Genomic DNA, 20,941 nt, shown 5'->3' with positions numbered 1-20,941 from the left:
TCTTCCGTGATACACTGACATTATTTGAAGTTTATCTTCATTGAGCTTCGAGTATGGTATGGAAAAAGGAAAAAAAAAAACAGTAAAACTTCCATGAAATGAGTTACAGATGCAGCTGCTTTAACAGAGATTGCAAAATCATGCAGTTATTCCACATGCTGCTGCTTAGAGTGTGCTTCACCCTGCACTACAGCACTCGAAGGAACAAAGGAAATGGAGCAAAATCCAAGATGAAAACATCCCCAAAGGAGACATATCGTCATCCTGTGCCATAACTTCTTTGTGGATGCTCTCCACCATGACTCGCATGTTTTAGCAGCTCCTTTGATGCCATTATAGTCATTTTTGAAGTCTCCTTATCTCAGTGGTTCCCATAAATGAGAACAGCTGGAATAACTTCACTGGAATTACAGGGTAACAGTGTGCAACTGACTGCAGTGAGAGCCTGGCTGCAGGTTCCTTTTCCAATTATTTGTTTAATCCACCTGTGATCCGTTTGTGAGCACAAATCCATCCCATACTACACACACCTGCAATTTCTTATCACTGACACCGGACTTTGTTGCCACAGTTTCAATTTACACTTCAATATCACAAGAAAGAGATGGAGAATGTCTCTTCACCTGACCAGCATCTCAATGTTCTGGATTACAAAACTGTCTGCACAGAACTGAAGAACTCACTTATGTTGCCCTGGTTTCCTGTAGAACTGGGTAAGGGAAAGATATTTTGAATCACTGATCATCCCAAGAAGCGTTAAAAGAAAAAATTTTAAAAGCATAACTAAAATAAATGTTAACACACTGATGAATCAAAAAGTTCAAAGGTCTGGTCTGGGATATATACATATATAGATATAGATATAGATATAGATATAGATATATCTTTTTCTCTTGGCAGTATTCGATCTTACACCCATCAATGTGATACTAAAGGTTTTCAAAAGAAAATGGCAATTTAAAAAATTCTGAACAAGCCATCAAAAAACCAAGCAAAATAATACAGTTTTAAAGCCTCCATCTGCTGTACAGCTCATAATTAATGTTTCTCAAATCGTGCTGGGATTACATTTATATTTCTATTGAAAAAATCTTGTGCAAAAATGTCCTCCAGTCCCAAATATTAGAACAAGTGCTAACAAATTTTCCTCCAATCCTAATTTCTAACGTCCTCCTTGAAATGAATTTTTATTTCCTGATTTCCTTAGGAATGTCACACACTTAAGTGGCTGAACTGAGGCTCCTTGAACACAACCTTGATCCAAACTGAGGGGCAGGCAGAGGAAACAGCTCCTGCCAGGAATTCTCTATTTCTGTTTCAAAGCCATATTTTACTTTTCACCCAACACATTTCAGAACTGCCATTTTCCATCAAGGCCTTGGCTCGTTAGCCAGGATTTCCTGTGGGATGGAAAGAGCCTGGTGGGATCCCCCCAGACCAAAGCCACAAGCTGCAATGAAATTGTGCCCATTGTGTTTCTGTTCGGTTTGTTCTGCCAGCCAGAGCTCCCCCTGACTGCCCTAAATTCACCTGCTCAGGTGCCATGCCCACACTCCAGGCTGGGCACAGTTATTTCCCCCCTGTTGGGTGGAAGTTAAAGAAAGAGCAGGAAAACTACTTCAAAAAATGAAATGCAGCAAGGCCAGGAGGCAAATGCAGGTACAAAGCGCTCGGCCACTCCCGAGTTAATCTGGGGTTTCACAACACCGTTTAAGATGTCTGGGGGAAATAATTGAGTGGAAATCTGTTTAAAGTCCTGCACTTTGATTTTATCTAGGAATACAGATAATCAATCTCTGGGCTGAAAGCTGTGGATTACAAAATGTACCAGAGCAAATGGGAATTTTATTGGCTCAGAAATAAACACGAAGGGGCCAGGCCAGAGATGACCTTGTGGTGGATGGATGGCAGCAGTGGCTGCCAGCCCCACTCTTTAATCATCCAGGACATCTTCCCAAGGAGGAATCCCAGCTTCCAAGATGCAAACCAGCCCCAGGGGATGAGCTGAGCAGGTACTTCAGCTTTGGACGACACTCTCAAGCACATGGTGGGATTCTTGGCATGTCCTGTGCAGGGCCAAGAGTTGGACTCTGGTGACCCTTGTGGGTTCCTCCCAGCTCAGGAGATTCTGGGATCCTGACAGATGAGTGGGGAGCCTGTTTCCCACTGCCCAGCCATGCTCTCCTGCTCTCCTGCCTCCCCTCCAAGGGTGCTGGTTCCCACCAGCTCCTGCAGCCAGGGGCACACAGAGCCACAGCGGGTCCAGCAGAGCCCATCCCACCATGTGCTCACCAATTCCACTGCACTCACACTTCAGCATGTAAGAAACTGTTTGTGAACTTCAGTATTCAAATCTGTCCAACACTAAAAAAGGCTTTTGAAAATCTCTCCCCTTCTCAAAAAATTTCTAAGCCCCATTGGGCTTTTTTGTAAAATAGCTTTTTCCTCCTTTTCAGTAACACAATACGTTATTCAAGAGCCAGAGAGTTGTCAGTTTTTCTGTTATGATAATCTTCTCAAGCATCCAATTCTATTCTGCTTCTTCCCATCATGCTGTCACTCACATTCCAGCCTGTCACAAAAAAAAATGGCTGAATACATTAATTACAACTTGTTAGACCTCCATATAGTTAATGCTATTGAAAAAATCAAATCACTTGGAAAATAGCTAAAGAGAAACAGTTGCTGGTATTGCAGAATCTTTATGTGTCACACTTCAAAGCTGGAGCTTTGCAAGACAACAAAGATGATTATTATAGAGAATGAGAAAATCAAATACAACTTGATCCTCTACCCTTGGAATGTTTTCTGAATGCATTACAATATATATTTTCTATCCTGGCAAGAGCAGTTGAGCACTTTTCACACATTACCTTCTTTTATGGACTAATTACAAATGCCAGTTTGGAAATTACAGTATAAAAACTTTCTGAAGCAAGGAAGGGATCCAAGCCCCCACTCACACAAACATCCCAGACGACAGCAAGGGCTGCATTAAAGTGAATAAAAGATAATTCTGTTGGGTCTAAGAAGACAAACAGTTGCCCTGGGGTTGGTGAAGGGAGGTGTTGACATGATGCCCTCAGTGAGACTCTGAGCCTGACTCCTGTGGCTCTGCACAGGACAGAGCTGGATTTTTAACTGAAAAACCTCAAACACACACCTAACTATTATGCTTTAAAATGATTCATTTCTAATCTGAGACCCTAAGATCGTTGTTCTGTACAAATCACAAAGCCCTGACACCCTATCAGACTTCCCTGAGAGTCCAAATGAGTTAACCCCAGGTTTTACACATGGCTCACCCAGAGAGGCAGCTCTGCAGGAACTCCCACCAGAACATCTGTGAGGACTGTGCTGCTGATGAAAAGTGACTGCACTGAACATCGAGCAGGCAAATTCTTCCCAAATCTAAGATCTGTTATCTTTCTACCTTAGGGACATTTAATTAGTCTTATATTAGAACAAATAGCCACTCTCCCATGCATGAAACCATTGTAGTAGTGGGGAAAGACAATAAAATCTTTCCAGCTCTGAAGAAGTTACCTGAACAGCAAGACAAAAATAAAAAACACCTTTGGATGATGCTGACCTTGTCCCTTTGTGCTGGCCCCAGTTCAAATTAATCTCTGGCGTGGCAAAGTGGGAGGAGTAGGCCCAGTACCAGTTGTGCTCTGTGCACAGTTCTGGGCTGAGACGTGGCCACAGCCAGACCTGCTGCAGCAGGAGCTGTCAGAGCTTGTCCGAGCTCTGAGGAGCCCACGGCTCTGGGAGTGCCCAGAGGCTGCAGCAGCACCTGCTCCAGAGTGCTCCTGGCTGTCAGAGAGCTCTGACACACAGAATCCTCCCCCTGCCTGGGGTTTCCTCCTCTCCCCCTTCCACCCCACGGGAGCAGCGAGACTGAGGCACAGCCTGACCGGGGCTGTGGGACCCATTGCTGCCCAGAGCAGCTGTGCCTGCCCCAGCCCTGGCAGTGTCCCAGGCCAGGTTGGACATTGGGGCTTGGAGCAGCCTGGGACAGTGGAAGGTGTCCCTGCCCATGGCAGGGGTGGCACTGGATGGGCTTTAAGGTCCCTCCCACCCAGACCAGTCTGCAGGTGTCTGACTAAGCAGCTGCGCTGGTGGGACTGGTGGAACTGGTGTCAGGGAGCTGGTGCTGTGCCCCAAGTGCAGCTGGGATGAGCCTTGGCCTCACTCAAGCACCTTTTGGGCATTTCCTGCAGATGTTCGTCCTCAGAGTGGCCCTTGGGATGGACCTGCCACAGCAGTGTGGGGACAGTGACCCTGTCCCTCCCCCAGAGTGCCCTGTGGGTGACAGCCTGCCCTCCCTCCAGCTCTCCCAGCCTCAGCACTGCTATTCTTAGACTCCCCACCTTCTCCCTCACTGCTGTTCTGTTACAGCACAGCCACCTCGGGACCATGAGGAACAGAAACAGAATAAAAATGAACTGGAAGCAAACAGCTTCCCAGCCTCCTGCCACATCCAGCAGGTCCTTCATACTGATAACATTATGTAAAGAACAAGGCACAACTGCCTTCTGAGCTGAAAGGCTTTGCAGCATTACTGAAGCCAAAATCTCACCAAAAGTCTCCGGACAGGTCAATGGCACAGCGAGGAGAAGCACTCGACTCCTTGGGGAGAAAAAGTAACATAAACTTGTGAAAAGGTGAACTGCATGCCAGGCCAGATCTACAGGAAACAGCAGCAGGGATTAACCAAGGAAAGGTCCCCTCAAAGAGTGGAGCCCCACCCTTCCCGAGCTCCTGAGCTGTTCTGGGTGTTCTGGCATGCAGAAATCACCGAGTAAATTGGCACCAAAACGTATGGCCCAATTTGCCCGAGCAGATGTCAAATGGCCATTAGCATTACAGAGATTAGTAAACTGAAATTACATCTTATGGGTTTAGTGCCTTGGATCAAGCATTAACCTGCCTTAATTAAATTGCATCTCAGTAATTGATTTCACAGGGCTGAACTGTAAGTAACAAACTGCAGATGATCTGGGGTTTTATCTGGCAAGATGACATAAATCAGCCATTACACCTTGCGTTACATCCTTGTCTCCATCCCTTCTGTGGGGCTTGTTCACCCCACTGCCTTTACCTCCACACAGCCTCCTCTGACTTTACACCTACATTTAATCACTGCGGCTTTTTCTGCTCCAGCAGAGGAAAGCCAGAGCTGGGTATTGCAGGGTAGAGAGCACTCAACATCTGATCACTGTGTCCTCTCCCCCCGTGAAGCTTCTTTTCGTGTGCAGAACCACAAGTGTTTGTCCCACTCACCCAGCCACAGGCAGTGAGTGAATGACTGAGTGTGCACAAGAGGATGGGACTGGGGCACTGAACCAGCCAGGGCACAGCGATCCCGATGTAACCTGGGCTTCTCCCAGCTCTTCCCACACTGTGCAACAGCTATTTAAATAGAACAACAACACAATTATAACAGTTTCACTTGCTTTTGGCTACACTGTTCAATATTGTCAAATACATTAGATGGGAGCAATCAGTGTGATCAAATACTGATCAATTCACTGTCCCAGTGCACATCCAGCTTCTTCCTTAAGTGAGGGACTGGCAGATGATCTTGGTGCCAATTATAGCCTTTTAAAACAAGGGTCATGAGCAAAACCAGGAGCTTGGGTCTCAGGGCCGAGGAGGAAGGAGAGGCAGCACAAACTGCCCTGAGCCCAGGCCCCGGAGCTGATGCAAGGAGCTGCAGCCCAGCCCTCAGCCTGTCCCAGCACAGTCACTCCTGCAGCACCTGCAGCCGCTGCACAAGTCCCGGCTGGTGCCAGAGGAATCAGCCTTCCCTGGCCCTGAGGAGCACGGAGCAGCTTCAGGGCAGGGTGCAGAGCTCCAGAGAGCCATGAGCAAAGCCCTGAGCCCCAAATGGCACCACATTCTCTCTTGTGCCTGGGCTGTGTTTTACCTGACGTTCCCCTTTGCCTTCCAGAGGAGCTGTCAGTCCTAGTGCAGCTCAATGCAACCCATAACAGGCTGAAAAATGGCTTGAAACACATTTTATAGTGCCTGCATTGGTGCTGCCGCCTGGCAGGAGTATCTGGGATATCTACTCATGCAAAGAGCCCTCCATGTCCACCAAGGCACTCTGCCAAAGCAGCTCCCAGTGAAGTGCAAGCTCAGAGATGCACTGTGAGGAAAAACTCTGCACAGGAAACACATCTTGGTTGGGAGGATTGTGGCATTTTGCAAATATCATACACACCCACATTTGGCATGCAACACATGTCCCTGAGTTGTATTTCTGATCCAGGTATTTCTGTAATGAGCAGTGTCAGGCAGCCCCAGCGAGAGGCAAAGCTATCAGAGCTCCCTAAAGCCTCTGCGATAACCCAGGCACGCTCTGACTGCATCCCTCTACAATATGAGCTTAGAACAACACACTAATTATTCATGGGCTATTAGTGCTCCTTCTCCCTGCAGCACAAGACACAGAGAAAGCCTCAGAATCCCATTTTTCTTCACTTGCAAAGAGCAGGAGCAGAATGTAGCAAATTATTCCAAAAAGCACCTCTGAGAAAGAGGCAGCACAAACAAAACCCCATTAACAGAGCCCACACCACATGTTCCCCATAACACATGAGCAGCAAACCCACTGCCGGCCACTGGCTGTTAGGGAAAGCACGGCGACCTTTTCATTCTTTTTTTCCCTAAAATGATTTACAGCTCCATCATTCCAAACCTTCCCACTGTGTTTGCTCTTGAGCTTGTACTGAATTCCTCCGTGTCACATTTCCAGCAGCTGGCTGACACACAGCACCCCGAGGATTCACACTCGGGAGATAAAACACAGGAACACCAAGGGGAAGGGCAGAACATTCCCAGAAGGTGCTGCAGGGATCCCACCACTACAAACCAGAGCCTGGCACCAAGCCCTGCTGCTGGATCCTCCCACTCTGGTGCTTCCTGGGCTCCACACCAGTTTTTGGGTTTAGTCACGAGTTATTATTGCTAGAGTTTGTCAGTAGTTGTTTCAAGCATGTTTTAACTTCTTCCAGTTATGCAATGGAACCCAGACACTGAGGCTTGCCCTCTTATTTCAGGTGTTTTTATACTCCCCAGGCTTCCAAGGAAGCTGGAGCTTGCCAGAGACTGACTGCTCTCCTGGTGGCAAGCAGTAATAAACAGACTAAAGTAAATTTCATTAACAGTAATTTTTTCTAAGATATCCATTAAAACACACACTTGTCATTGTTGCCAGGTGTTGTCACCAGTGCTGTGCCAGCAGCCCATGTCACCTGTGCAGGGGGAGCCAGGGGAGGAGGAAGGAGCGAGAGCAGGAAGGAGAGCAGCTCTCCAAGGCACAGCAGCCCAGGGAAGGGAGGCTGAAGTGGGCAAGGAAAAATCAGACACCACAGAGGAGCTGAAATATCATTCCCTGTGCCTGCTGACACTGCTCCATGCATCAGCTTGATCAAACCCTCCAGACACCTGACAGGTGACACCTCTACTGGATTTCTTGAAAATCAGTAGCTGTAGAAAGATACAGCTGGTCCCACCAGCACACAGGAGATTTGCAAGATAAAAGCCAAACACAGATGTACAAGAAAAACACTGCCAGACGCTTGGAGGCTCTGTGATAAAGTGACAGCAAGAGGCAGCGAGGGCTGTGCTGCACAGCTCCTGCAGGCAGCACTCGGGGGCTTGGGATACCCCAGAGCCCCTGACCAGAGCCGAGCCCACACTGCTGCCCCTGCAAAACCTCACTGAGCACAACTGCTCTGGGCCTGGCAAACACAAACCAAATTACTTCTTTCTATTGAGTTACCCTAAATCACAAGGCCTATCCAGCTAAGAGAAACCAGCCCTTATTCAATTGTTCCCAGATTAATTGCTGCCACAGAAGCACCACTTCCTCCAGCTGTACAAGCACAAGGAGCGTCTCATCCAACAAGAAATGAGGATGGATTGAGTAGAAAAAACCCTTTGGGTTAGAGCATGTTCTCCATCCAGCACTGCAGCTTGGGAAGGAGGTGCTGAGGAAATTAAGGAAAGGAGGCAGCAAAGGCAGGAAGCAGATCCACAAGCTGTCACCTGGCTGAGAGCTGTCCTGCAGGACAGGGGGGGCCCAGTTGGTCCCCAAGCAGTGACCGGGGCAGCGGTCAGTCTGTCACTGGTGTGACTGCAGAGAGGGGATAAGGTCAGCAGGAGGTAGGGTGAGAACACACGGGGACATTTGCTCTCCAATGAAATACAGGGACAACCTAAAAATGCCTCAGTGTGTGGCTGCTCTGCCAGCAGGGGATGGACGTGACACATTGGGAAAAACCAGAGGGATCCACTGAGCAATGGCTCCTGGTACCCTGAGATCATACCCTGCTGTGAGCTACTTCCTCCTGTTAGCAGATTACTATCTGCCCTGCTGGTTATTGCCAGGACACTTCTCCTGGATCCTACCCTAGATCAGTTTTCTGCACTCGTAGCCCCAGTGTGCCCAGTGACTCTGTACACTTGTCTCAGTGACGGCACATTACCACCTAGAATTACTCTGTTACACAATAAAGTGATGTGCAAGGTGATGTGAATTGCTGGTTTAATAGACTTTCATTGTCTTCTGTCCGTGTTCATAAAATATTCAAGCATCTCTTTCCTGTTCTGGTGCTGCAGGGGAACAACTGGTGTGCACACAAGGAGAGCTGCGTGCGCACACGGAGCTCCTGCTGATTAACAACACAGAGCTCTCCTCCCCTCACCCACCCTGGGTCATTAGGGGACCATAACCATCCTGCTCACTCCAAAGGACACTGATCGTGGCCCCTGTTGTCGGGGGGAACATTTGGGAGCTGCAGAGCAGCAGGGAGTGCAGCCCTCAGCTCCCCCGAGTGCCAGTGGAACTCTTGGAGCTTTTATTAGCTCTGAGATGGCAAGGCCTGGTTATTTGTACTCTCTGCTCAGCTCTTCTTAGCAATTAGGCTTCCCCCCCCAGCAGAAATGTCTTTATCACTTGGCATTTCCCAGCTGAGCACATGCTCATCATGCAGCTCTGGTTTGTTTATTCCGCTCCAAACTCAGGATCATTATAGTTCATCCCACAATACACATTCCTGGGTATTCTAATGAGCAAACATCGACTACAGCTGCTTGCAGCACAAACCAGGGCTGATCCTCAGGTGCTGCAGGGCCAAATGCACTGGCTACACCCATCTAGATGCACTGCCAGTCCAGCAGACAACCTGCAAGGAATGGCTCATCCCAGGCACGGCTCAGAGCCCAGCAGAGTCAATGGTGAAATCTCTCATGTATTTAAAGGATGTGTATCCACTACTTACAGTTTCAGTAGAAGGCTCATGAGAGTAGAAAAGTAATTGGGGAGCTGCCTGGGACAGGATTAATCTTGCTAACACATCTGGCCTTAGACAAGGCAAGATCCAGGGGACAGTTTGATTGCAAATGAAATCCCCAGGTGACCACAGCGCACTGGGCTGGGGCTATGAGGAGTGGGCAACCCCCCATGAAACGTGGTGCCTTTGCAGTGACAGGAGGCAGTTGAGAGATTTTTTTTTTAAATGCCTTTGGAGTGATTTTAAGTCCTATATCAAAGTTGCTTTTGTTTATTTCTTCCTACCAATCTCTCACAATGGGAGATTTACCTGCTATAATATATGCAGGTGTGGGGGACTAAGAGCTTCAAAAAATGAAACCTGCACCGATTAAACACTTTGATTGGGAGAGTTTGCATCTCTTGTTTGGTTTTAATTCTGAATCAAGGCTGTTAATGCATAATATCCTGTTGCTGTCCCTCCACAGGACAATAAAGCCTTCTTGCTCTGACTAAGCAAGAGGAACCCCTGTACATCGAAGCTGGGGATCTGAGCATGCTGAACTCAAACCAGAGGTTCCTGCTCCCACCCATCTTCCATCACCCATTATTCAAACTCCCACTGCACTCAGTAATCGGTTTCACTGAAGGAGTGAAAGAAAACTAATAGTGCTGATATCATCCATTCATGTCTTTTCTTTCACCTCAGCAGATCATATGGAATTTTACCATCTTCCCACTCCTGCACCAATGCTCCTGCAGCAGCTTAACCAGACAGAAGGAACACACAGCACAACAAAACCCCAAGGCTGCTACTCCAGGCCTGCTTTGAGCCCCTGCAAATGATTATGAAGTTTATAAGGCACTATCTGCATGGCTTGTGGTCATTTTCAAGGGATGCCCACCCAAGACTTTACTGCTACATCATCTTTGGCCTTCCTCAGAGAGGAGATTGCCAGTTTGTGCCAAATCTGCCACTTTCTTCAAACAAACTGATCAGGACCTCAACTGAAAAAATTCACCCAGCGAAATTACCAGAAGTCATGTAGCAAGAAAAGGGAGATTTGCTTGTATGAACATGAAGAAAAACTCTAATATAAAAATGAAAGAATCCAGAAAGGTCATCTGGTCTGTGTAAAGCCGAATTTCTTTTCTGCATCCAGCACAAGCAGCAAGCCATGTCTCCAACACACTCTGACATTATCACCTGCAAACCACTCTGCACTTCAACATAATTCATCATTTAGGATATTGGGCGTTTTTAATTAGCTCTTCTCTGTTTCTAAAGAGAAATTCCTACCCCAAGTAAAAACCTCTGTACTTACTGGCAAGTTAAAGGAAGGTAGAAAATAACTCATTGGGAGTTTTTTCTTTTTCTTTCTTTTTTTTAGTCATTAGATGATTGAGATGATAGAAGAAGGAAGAATCTGACAGATTAAACAGTTCTTGAGGAGACATGACAGCTTCAATAATTTCAAAGCATTAGAACTGTCAAGCTTTCAAAACAGGAAAGACTGTATCTATAGAAAACAAGGTTCTCCTAATTGGCATGCGTGAAAACCTAAATTGGGGCTAAAACCCTGTGATTAAAGGCTTTTGCTGATCACAGATATTTGCAAGCAACTCCACCTGTGGAGTGGTTCTCCTGCTCTGGGGGATGGTCAGTTCTGGCCGTTCCTTGGGCTGCACAGACACCCCAGCCGCCACAGCTGGACATCAGCCCTCACCTGGCTGGGCTCTGGGTCTGCTTTACCTGATGCAGCTCCCAGCACCTTCCAACTGTCCTCCTGTAACACTGATGCCTGCATATCCACAGTTCATAAAACTCAGCCTGAGAAAACCAAGCCTGCACAGCACATTTTTGGTCATTTCTCTGTAAAATGGTTATTAGATAAAAGGGGGCTTAGACAGGAAATTGGGGGAAATTGGTAACAATGCTCTCAGTCAAAAGGTGTAGGTCAAACTACTGCCAAAATTAATTGTTTCCAAGAGCACGGTGAGGGAAATACCAGTTTGGGCTGAAAACGTCCATGTTTTGCTGCCTGAGATAAAAATATAACATCTGATACTGGAACAGTGGGTAAAAGATCCAAGTGTCTGCCTACCCTGGTGTAAAGAGGCCGTGGCTGCAGCCCTCCCACGCCGGGATCCCCTGGCAGGCTCCAGGCAGGCACTTCCTGGCCTTCTCCTCCAACAGGCTCGGAGCCCCCAACTCCAGGGCAGGGTTTGTTCAGCAGATTTCCACCACAGCTCCATCACGCCAGCTTCGTGCCACTGACTCCACCGCAGCTGGGGTCGCCCTGCAGGGAGCCCACCAAACCCCAGAGCTGCACACACACAGACAAACACAGCGTGACTCAGCTGCCTCCGAAACGCAAAGGCAGAGCTGAGTAACAAAAGTCCAGGTGGCTTCCTCTGAGATGCCATCTGTCCCAGGCCAGCAGAGTGATTTCATTTGTCATCCCTGCACTTCCCAAACCTGACTTTCATGGAGAAGTACATTCCACAATGCATGTCAACCTTTATTAATCTGATTTTCTTCTCCCTCTCCAAAGATGTTTAATGGTTTAGTAATGATCAATATTCTTGCTCTGATGATAAACAGAGACAAATGAGCCTGTGCAGCCTGGCTGGGATTTGTAATTACCACCTCTGTAGGCATCCAATTCCAGCTGATGGGAGGGTGACAGGGCTGCCTGGTGGCTCTGACAGAGATGCATTTGCAGAGGGCACTTGGCATGCAGCTGTCACAGGCTCATTTCCTCCACCACACCCAGTCCACTGCTACCAGCACAGTCCAGTGTGGGTATATGAAACAAAATGCCCTGTGTCCCCTCCTAATGAATTCCTCAGGGAATAGTTCAGAGGCCCAGCAGCTGCCACCTCACCCAGCCACCAAGAGCTTCATTTACCAGAGTGGCTTTGTCTAGGACAACGTGGGATCGATCCTCAGCATCCAGAGCAGGGGGGCCATGGCAGAACCAAGCAGTGCTGGTGGTTTTCTTCACTGCCAACCCCTTCCTGGGCATGGCCAGCCTTTGGGCAGGGAAACACCCGAGCTGGGGCCTGGGGATCCTGGGAAGGTGACAAACACTGCAGCCCTTGCCATGGCTCAGTTCCCTGCTGCAGATCCCTGCACCAGGGGAAGGTGTCCCTGCCCATGGCAGGGGCTTGGAATGAGATGAGCTTTTAAGGTTCCTTCCAACCCAAACCATTCCATGATCCTATGAACAGAAAAAGCTTGGGATGGGGGAGAGGGAAGGACTCAAAATACTTCAGCATCTCAAGGGAAAATAAGCCAGAGCTGTGCCTCCAGTGGGTTTCGATGGAATGAGTTGAAAAGTGGGGATTCTTTCCCTGGCTTCCTCTCAGAAAAGACAGCTGGGATAGCAAAAGCAGGAGACTGGCAGTGGGTGCAGAGGTGCAGCAGGAGAGACACCAAGGACAGGGCCCTGCCCTTGTCCAGCACCACCCAAACAAAACAAGGCACAGAAAAATCTCATTCCTGAAGCCACTGAGTCCCCATCAGAAATGAGAAATTCCTCTTATTTCCCATTGCTGGGTGATTTCAAGAAAGAACCTTTGCTTGCTGTATACACCAGTGCACATCGTTGACTTTTGGTGCTGCAGAGGACAACTGAATTTCCTGCCCTCAGCCATTTGTGCTTCTCCTTTCAGCAAAATCCAGCAGCCACAGATAATCGAGGTTATTACAGTCCAGTATCGAGGTATCATTCCAGCAGTTAAGGTTTCTTTCAGCTACTGTGTCTTCAACCATTTTAAGTGCTTTAAGTATAATTGTGTTCTCATTATAATGTTAAAACAAAGAGGAGATTCTGATGCCTTTGATCTTGTTTAGGCATGATCAAAATTCATTGTTATTGTTATAAAGAAGAAAACATCTGTATTAGCAGATTTTCACTAAAATTATTCTGATTCTTTATGTATGCATACCAGAGTGCCAACTTCAAAGGAATTTCACAAACCTACAGCAGCTAAAGATGCAGACTCAAGATTTTTCTTTCATATTATAAACCAAATAGGACAGACAAAAGCTTTACTAACCTTGGGACACTCTTCCTCACAGTGCCAAAGGCTCCCTGACATACATAAGGGAGCGACATCCAGCTCACCAAGAACAAACACGAGATGATGCTTTTCTCCCAGATCACATAAAGGAATTTGAAATACATGGTAAGCCCTTGTTTGGAATCTGAGCTTAAAGAACTCAGAATTTTTGAGCAGTGACAGAGAAAAAATGTGCAAGCTCAATACTCACCTAATGTCCAATCTTGCCTGGGTTGGCCAAAGAAAGGTGAATAGTGGCAGACATGTCAATATACTGAAATAAGAGCTGTTATTCTCTGTTGCTATGCAAGATAAGATCTGAAGTGTAGGTACTGAACCAAAATCCTGCTCCAAAGGAGAAGGAGCTGCCTGTGTGAGGAGGGAACCAGGAGCAGAACTGTCAGGTGGATTACTGCAGTTCTGTGTTACAAAGACACCACGGCGCTCCAGAGGAAAGGCCCATCCTGGCAGCAAATTCCACTCTGTGAGAGCTGTTCCATCGCACCTTGAAAGCATCCTGGTATCTGTGCTCCAGGGAGCTGCTCCTGCCTCAGCACAGGAGCTCTCTGCTGTGCCCCACACAAGGCACCGTCCCAGGTGTGTCACTGCAGCTGCTCCCTGAACAGAGCTGCGGAGCAGCAGCAGCTTCTGCCACCTGCCTGAGAACACTGGCACATCCCAGAGCCCTTCCTGGTGTCCGGGACTGCCAGAGCACCCAGGCACTACATGGGCTGCCCTGTGGAAGCAACAGGTCTGTGGCAGGACACAACCACTTCTGACACCAGTGGGAGACTTGCAGAGATTCCAATGGCTCCTATTTCTGATTTGCCACATCAAATCCAACCTCTGAGCCACACAGCCCAGAGTCACAGCCCTGCTCTGGCCACTGCCACACCAAAGGGCTCCCAGAGAGGTTCTGACACTCCTCCACGCACCCCAAACCCTCCTGTCCACTCCTCCACGCACCCCAAACCCTCCTGTCCACTCCTCCACACACCCCAAACCCCTCCCACCCCCTCCTGCTGAGCCTCAGCGTGAGTTCTCTGTACCTGCTAACACACAGGCTGCACCTCAGCTTTGGTGAATCAAAACATGCTCAAAAATCCAATGCTTCCAAGTAAATGTGATGCATTTCCTGAGGAAAAATGAAGAGATGAATTTTAAGCAATTATTCAATTAACAATTGTTATGTGTACAAGAGAAGCTGATTTATGGGCAGCTGTTCATTCAGGCAACTGCTTTAATTGGACAGTGTGCTCCTGGCCTCTCCCCAGCCCTGGCTGTTTAATTAATGTTAAACAGTTCAATACCCATTTAACCTACCAGCATATGGAGAATTTAACTAACACTGCAGAGGGAGGAGAACTCCATTCATTTCTAATTGTGCTGTAATAATAGAAAGATGTCTGAAGTGCACTGAAGTGCAAACCTGTGAGGTGAAACAGATTCAACACCAAGAATACACCCAGATATTCAAAAACACAACTTTGCTTTCACAAACTGTGCCCAACCTCCTACAATTGTATCCTTATTCCTGCATTTCCAACAGTAAGAAAGAGGGGAGATCAAGAGAAAAAAAACCCCAACACAAATGGACTTTGGAATACAACAAGATCAGGCATCTTGCAAAGCCACCCAGGAAAACAGAGCAGAACCAAGGATCAAACCCAGACACCTCCATTTTCCAGGCACAACACTAACTGCAGAAAGGATCTTTTGTGCTGCTGCTGACACAAACAAAGCATTCTGAAGTTCTGCTGCAGAGAGTAAAAATTAATTCTGGCTCCATTTTTACAAGGTCAGTAAGTGTAAATATCTCATCACACAAATCCAGGTACGAGTTGAAGTGTTAAGCACTACAGTGACTCGTTCAAGGTCAGACAATGGGTCCCCGTTGGGCTCTTCCATTTCTTCAATCCATTGGGACACTTTTGAACCCAACTCTTGTTTGAAATTCAAATCTCACTGAGCACCTGTTTAATAATCCCACAAAACATTTTGTTTCAACTGAGAACAAAGGTTTCAGAGGTACTTGCATTTGCTATGAATAAATTCCTAATGGCAAATTTCTTAAGTAAATAGCATCCTAACTAATATTCTTAGTAAGTGAAAATTAAACCTGACACCCAGCTCAAATACTCTGGTTTTAAATCTCCCCATTGCAAAACCTTCGAAAAAGGGAACATTCTGTTTGAATTTACAAATGATTTGTGTCCAATGTATGATTAACTATGAGGGGATTTATTTACTCTGAGTTATGTGTGACAGACTCTAAACTCACAGACTGCCTGGGTCACGCAGCCAAGATATAAATAAAGGCGAACTTTGTCTCCTGACAGTGGAGCCAGTGTGAGCCCAAGGTGCTCCTGCAGACACGAAGATAATTTATCAGTGAAAAGGGGCAGGTCTGTAAGAAAGGTTTGTTCCTTCTGGCCACACTCCAAGCCCTCTGGAAAAGCCAGCAGAGCCCCTGAGACTGTTCAGCCCCAGCAGCACAGCAGGTCCTGCTGAGGGAAGGAGGTTCTTGACTGCAAGGAACGGGGCATTGCTTGGCTGTGTCACCAGGAGTCACCCTGGCCTACCTGGGGTCTGGGAAGAGACAAGCACGAGGTGCCTCCACCCAGCACAGCCAGACATGAGCTAAACACTGTACACCTGGGGCATCACAAGAGAAGTAATGTATAACAGCACTATTTCAAATACTCAGACTTTCAGAGGTGACTGCAGCTGCACTCATTTACCCCAGGGCAGGGTCCTCTGGAGGAGCAGACTTGGAGTGGCAACAGGGAGCTTTGGTACAGGATTGTGTCCTGAGCCCTGGAATTCACAACCAACCTGCACCCAGGAGCTCCTGGGCCAGCATGCAGAGGGCTCACTGCCAGCAGCACCAGCCTCACTGTGTGAGCCCTGCAGAACTGGCAGTGCCCAGCCAGAGCCTTGCAGCCCCTTGAAAAGCCTGGGTTCCTTCCCAGGCACGGATATAAACTGCAGTGACCAGGCTACTGCCTCTGGAACAGCCGAAAGGGAAGCACAGCTTGCAAGGACAGATGACATCAACACTGCTGAGACAGTTGGAGAAAAAGGCTCACAGTCCCTCAGACCTGAGCCTGAGTGCATCTGCTCCCCCTTCAGTGGGAGACGCTCCCTTCTCCTGCAGCTGTGCCTGGCATTAACAGGAGCAGAACTAAACAGAGGACGCGACTCCTGAGTGAGTGCCAAGCGCAACGGCACAAACAAAGCAGATCTGCTGGCAAACCTTTAGAGTTATTTATTTGTTCAAGTGCCGAAAGAACAATCATTTCCAGCTCAAATGGGCAAACAGGGCAGAGCTGAGCAGTAACACAGCACAGAGGGATCATCAAAGCTTTGCTCTTCTGATCTATGATAAACTCAGCCATCAGAAACCTTCCACCTCAGCGCTTTCAAGTGCAACAACACATTAAGCACTAAAACACAGATTACAAGGGAAATACACTGGGTAAGACTTATTTTCCTCTCTCAAGCACAGAGACATTCTTGCAGATGCACAGAGTGATGCTTTTGTTTGGACTAGAAACGACGCCAGCTCAGGGGGTCCAAAACCAAACCTCCATGAAACAAAATTGGTTTTGCTTCAGGGTGAAAGAATGCAAAAAGGTTTGAATTCGGCTTCATTTGAGCACCTCCTGCTGAACTGTCCTCTCCAGCAGCTGAAGCAAGAAACTGTTTGTGTCACCTTAGCAACAGATCCCACAGGCACCAACCTACTGGGGCTCATTTATGGCACAATGGAAACAGCCACATCCAGAGATCCCAGACACCAATTCCTGGTCTGGGGGAAGAATCTCTTCAGATGGGGAAACAGGTTAACCTCAGTGAGCCATCCCAGCCTTGCCTGCTGTCCTCACTGAGCTCCTGACTCTCCAAGAGCAGAGAATGATGTGCCTGTGTCCCAGGGAAAGGCAGTGGGTGTCACCTCTGTGCACACAGGGTCACCCAGGGCACCCACACCCTTCCTGCCACTGGCAGGTGACTTTGTGTCACTCACAGCCGAGGTTTCATTATGCCAGCCTGTTCCTAGCTTTGGACAGGGGGGATATAAACATCAGCCAGCCGGGGGGAAGCAGCCTGGCTTCAGTGCCACCTGTAGGTGTAACTGTGGGGCACTGAGGGCAGCTCTGATTTGGACCCCTCAGTCTACAAAACACCCCAGACCCAACCATGAAGGGAGGCAGGCAGGCCTTGTCTGTCCCACTCACATCTTGATGTGGCGAAAATGGAAGAATTACGTGAGGAAAATGAAAAGAAGTGATTTTTTTTTTTTTATATCTATAAAGTTTGTGTCACACTTGATGGCTTCTATGAACAAAAAATGTTCATAACATTGTGAGTCTGAGAAGAAATTTCCTTTTAGCTATCTGCAAATGAGGTCAATTTCTTTCTTAGGTGGTTTTTGACAGGTTAATATTCATGCTCAGCTGATGTGAGAGCTGGGGATGTATAGCTCATCAGGAGCCCTGACATCTCAGGTTTCTCACAAGCCAGACTGAAGCACCTGTGCAGGCACCTTCCTCCTCCCCAGGACACTGAATTCCCCAGGAAGGTGGACACAGAGCCCACCTCCTGCCTGGCCAGGTACAGCTGCACTGCTGATGTGGGAAACGCCTGGAATTGGGTCAGATTAGGGGATTTCTGCCTCTGCACCAGGGAGGGGTGAGAGTCAGACACACTCATGAGCAGTGAACATCCACTGCAAGCCTCACACTGTGTCCATCAGCAGAGCAGCTCTGACCCACTGGGGAGAAGAACTGGGTCCCCCTGCCCTGTGCACACACCAGGTGTTTTATTTTATGTCTGGACACCTCTCCGTGGTCAACACTAAAGTCATGACAGCATTTCTAGTTCTCTTCCTCATATTCTTCATAGAAATTTACCTTTCACTTCTGCAGCCCTTCCAACACCATCTAAACTTCTTACATTTTATTTCTGTGTTTCCATGAAGTACCAGACAGAGAAGTGCATGAACCTGCTGGTGGCAATAATTATGTCTCCTGTAAACACAGAGCTTTCTGGTACTAAAGCCCCTGCAAACATCTGACAGTTTATAAATTCCAGGTGGTCAGTTCTCTGAAGCTTTGTCAATACAAACTGAGCAGCCACCTTGGGGTCTTTGTATGGCTTGTTTTTCTTTAAACCCTTCATTTTCACCTTTCTCCAGATTATCTCTTCCATCTTAACAGAAACATAATAGAACTTCATAAAATACTTGCTGAATGCTATTTAATATTGCAGATAATGGGCCCAAAGCAAGTTATCCCCTGCTATGCTCTTCAACATAACACTTAATTCTGTGCACAGCAATAAGACTGTACAGTGTGCACCATCAGTGCACATTAAACTGGAGATTGATAATCAAACTTTTGCCAGCATTCTCTGATTTATCCAGCTACCTACTGCAAAACTCCTTGAAAAGAGGTTTCCCACAGAAGCTGTGGCTGCCCCATCCCTGGAAGTGTACCAGGCCAGGTTGGAGCAACCTGGCATAGTGGAAGGTGTCCCTGTCCCTGATGGGGGGTTGGAACAAAACGAGCTTTAAAGTCCCTTCCAACCCAAGCCATCCTGTGATTCCACAAAAATTTCACCTAAATCACTTCTCATGATTCTTCCTTTCTGTAGAAGCAGTAGCTGCTCTCCAGAGAGTCACAAAAGGTTTTCCAGCAAAGACAATACAGCTGCTAGACACAATCTGAGCTCCATAACAGGTACAGAGCAGGACTGCAGCTCCTGGGAGCACAGGGAACTCCCTGCTCGCAGCTCAGCCTCTGGGGAGGGGTTCTCCTGGAAAACCCTGATTTCCATCAGGCCATAGAAGAGATGATAAACTCCCCTGTGCTGCCCAGCTGTGCCTCCTGTGCCATCCCCCCCTTCAGGAGCAGCTCGGGCTCTCTGTGGCTCAGTTGCTGCCCACCAGAACGAGCCCTGGGAGCAGCAGCACCAGCCCAGGTGTTGTCCTGCACCGACTCTGCCATGGCCCCAACCCACAGCTCTGCCACGGCCAAACCGGGCTCCAGACCCGCTCACAACCAGCCAGATTTAGGGCTTTTAAGTACAAAGGTGTTTCTTTCAGTTATGTTCATCAGGGGGTTTGAAGCAGCAATGCCCAGCAGCACCAGAAGCAGAGGGCAGTGCCCAGAGGCACAAGAGCAGACTGTTCTGTCAAAGACACATCCTGGTGTAACGCTTGACCTTCCGTGCCTGGATAGGGCAAAAAAACACACATTCACTTCAGATGAAAGCTCCAAAGCTACTCAATGTGTGAGAAATATTGCTGGCTCTTTCCTCTCCCATATCTTAGATCAATATGTTCCTTTCCCTCCTCTGTACTGTCACACACACAAACCAAACTATAAATTTCTTTTGCAGAGGTAATATATTATCCCTTTTCTCAGCCAGCCTCTTGCAAACAGCATTTGTTGTCCTACATGTATGAGACATAAAAAGGTCCCTAAGGCAGCCAGAGACTGGTTTGATGTCCGGGAATGTTATGGATGGGGCCCAGTGGGAGGCTCAGTGCAGGCAAGACAAATCAGATGCCAGCCCCCCAATGACCCCTGAAGGTGGCCAGGCCCCAGTGATGCTGACGGGGACATTGGTGTTTGTCAGCTCAGGCTGGAAACGGGGCAGCAGAGACAGCCCAGCAGTGATGCACTGGGCTGGAGAAGCTTCTCTTCAGGCAGAGTATGCAAAACCAGGGGAGACCTTCTCTGGTAATTACACAAGAACTTTATCAATCACTTTGCCAGGTGCCCTCTGCTTATTCTTCATCTAAGGAGACATCCCATCAATTTTTCTTTTTCCTAGTTCAGTACATGTCTTCACTATGGGCTTCCAAGGCCTGTAGTTTTAGGAGTTATAGTCATCTCCTTGTCAATGGAAGATGATGATAAAACCAGCTGGATTTCATAAAGTACTTGGAGTATTGGGAAATTAATTACATGTTGCCTTTTTTATTATTTATTATTAATATTCAAGAGGATCTTTCAAAAGCTTCATATAGTCTGTGTCTTTTACCAAGACACCAGAAATTTAAGCTCTTTTCAGTGAGCTTCTGCCTTCCTGATCAAAAGGCATCTCACCATATGGGAAAAAAATCCAGGTTCCCACTCCTATTTACAACTATAAAACAAGGAGTCAAATTCCAGCTAAGCTCTGCTTCACTGACAGAAATGGAACTACAGCACGTGAGAACAGAGACACTAATTGTCACTTCCCTTAATTACACCTATTTTCTACCCATCCTGGTGGCTTCCATGGCAGAATTCCCAGTTTTCTGGCAACCACTTGGGGTTGTACTGGGGAAGTATCGGCCTCGGCACGCAGTGGAGGAGCAGGACTGGGATGGACCTGGAAGGGGCTGATCCCAGAGGGGGGCTCCTCTTGGGTTTTTCCCACAGTTACCTCCAGAGTTCCTGCAGGGGAGCAGGGCCCTGCAGGGTCTGTGCACGCACTCAGGCCACGCTCCCAGCCCAGCTCACACCTTTCCTGCCCTCCCAGAGCCCACAGGCACTCCAGGAGAGCAGCTCCACCCTCCCCTCTGCTGCCTTCTCCTCC

This window comes from Corvus moneduloides, chromosome 11 (genome assembly GCF_009650955.1).
Source record: "Corvus moneduloides isolate bCorMon1 chromosome 11, bCorMon1.pri, whole genome shotgun sequence".
Taxonomy (NCBI): domain Eukaryota; kingdom Metazoa; phylum Chordata; class Aves; order Passeriformes; family Corvidae; genus Corvus; species Corvus moneduloides.
The sequence above is the reverse complement of the archived record's forward strand: the minus strand, read 5'-3'. Positions refer to the sequence as shown.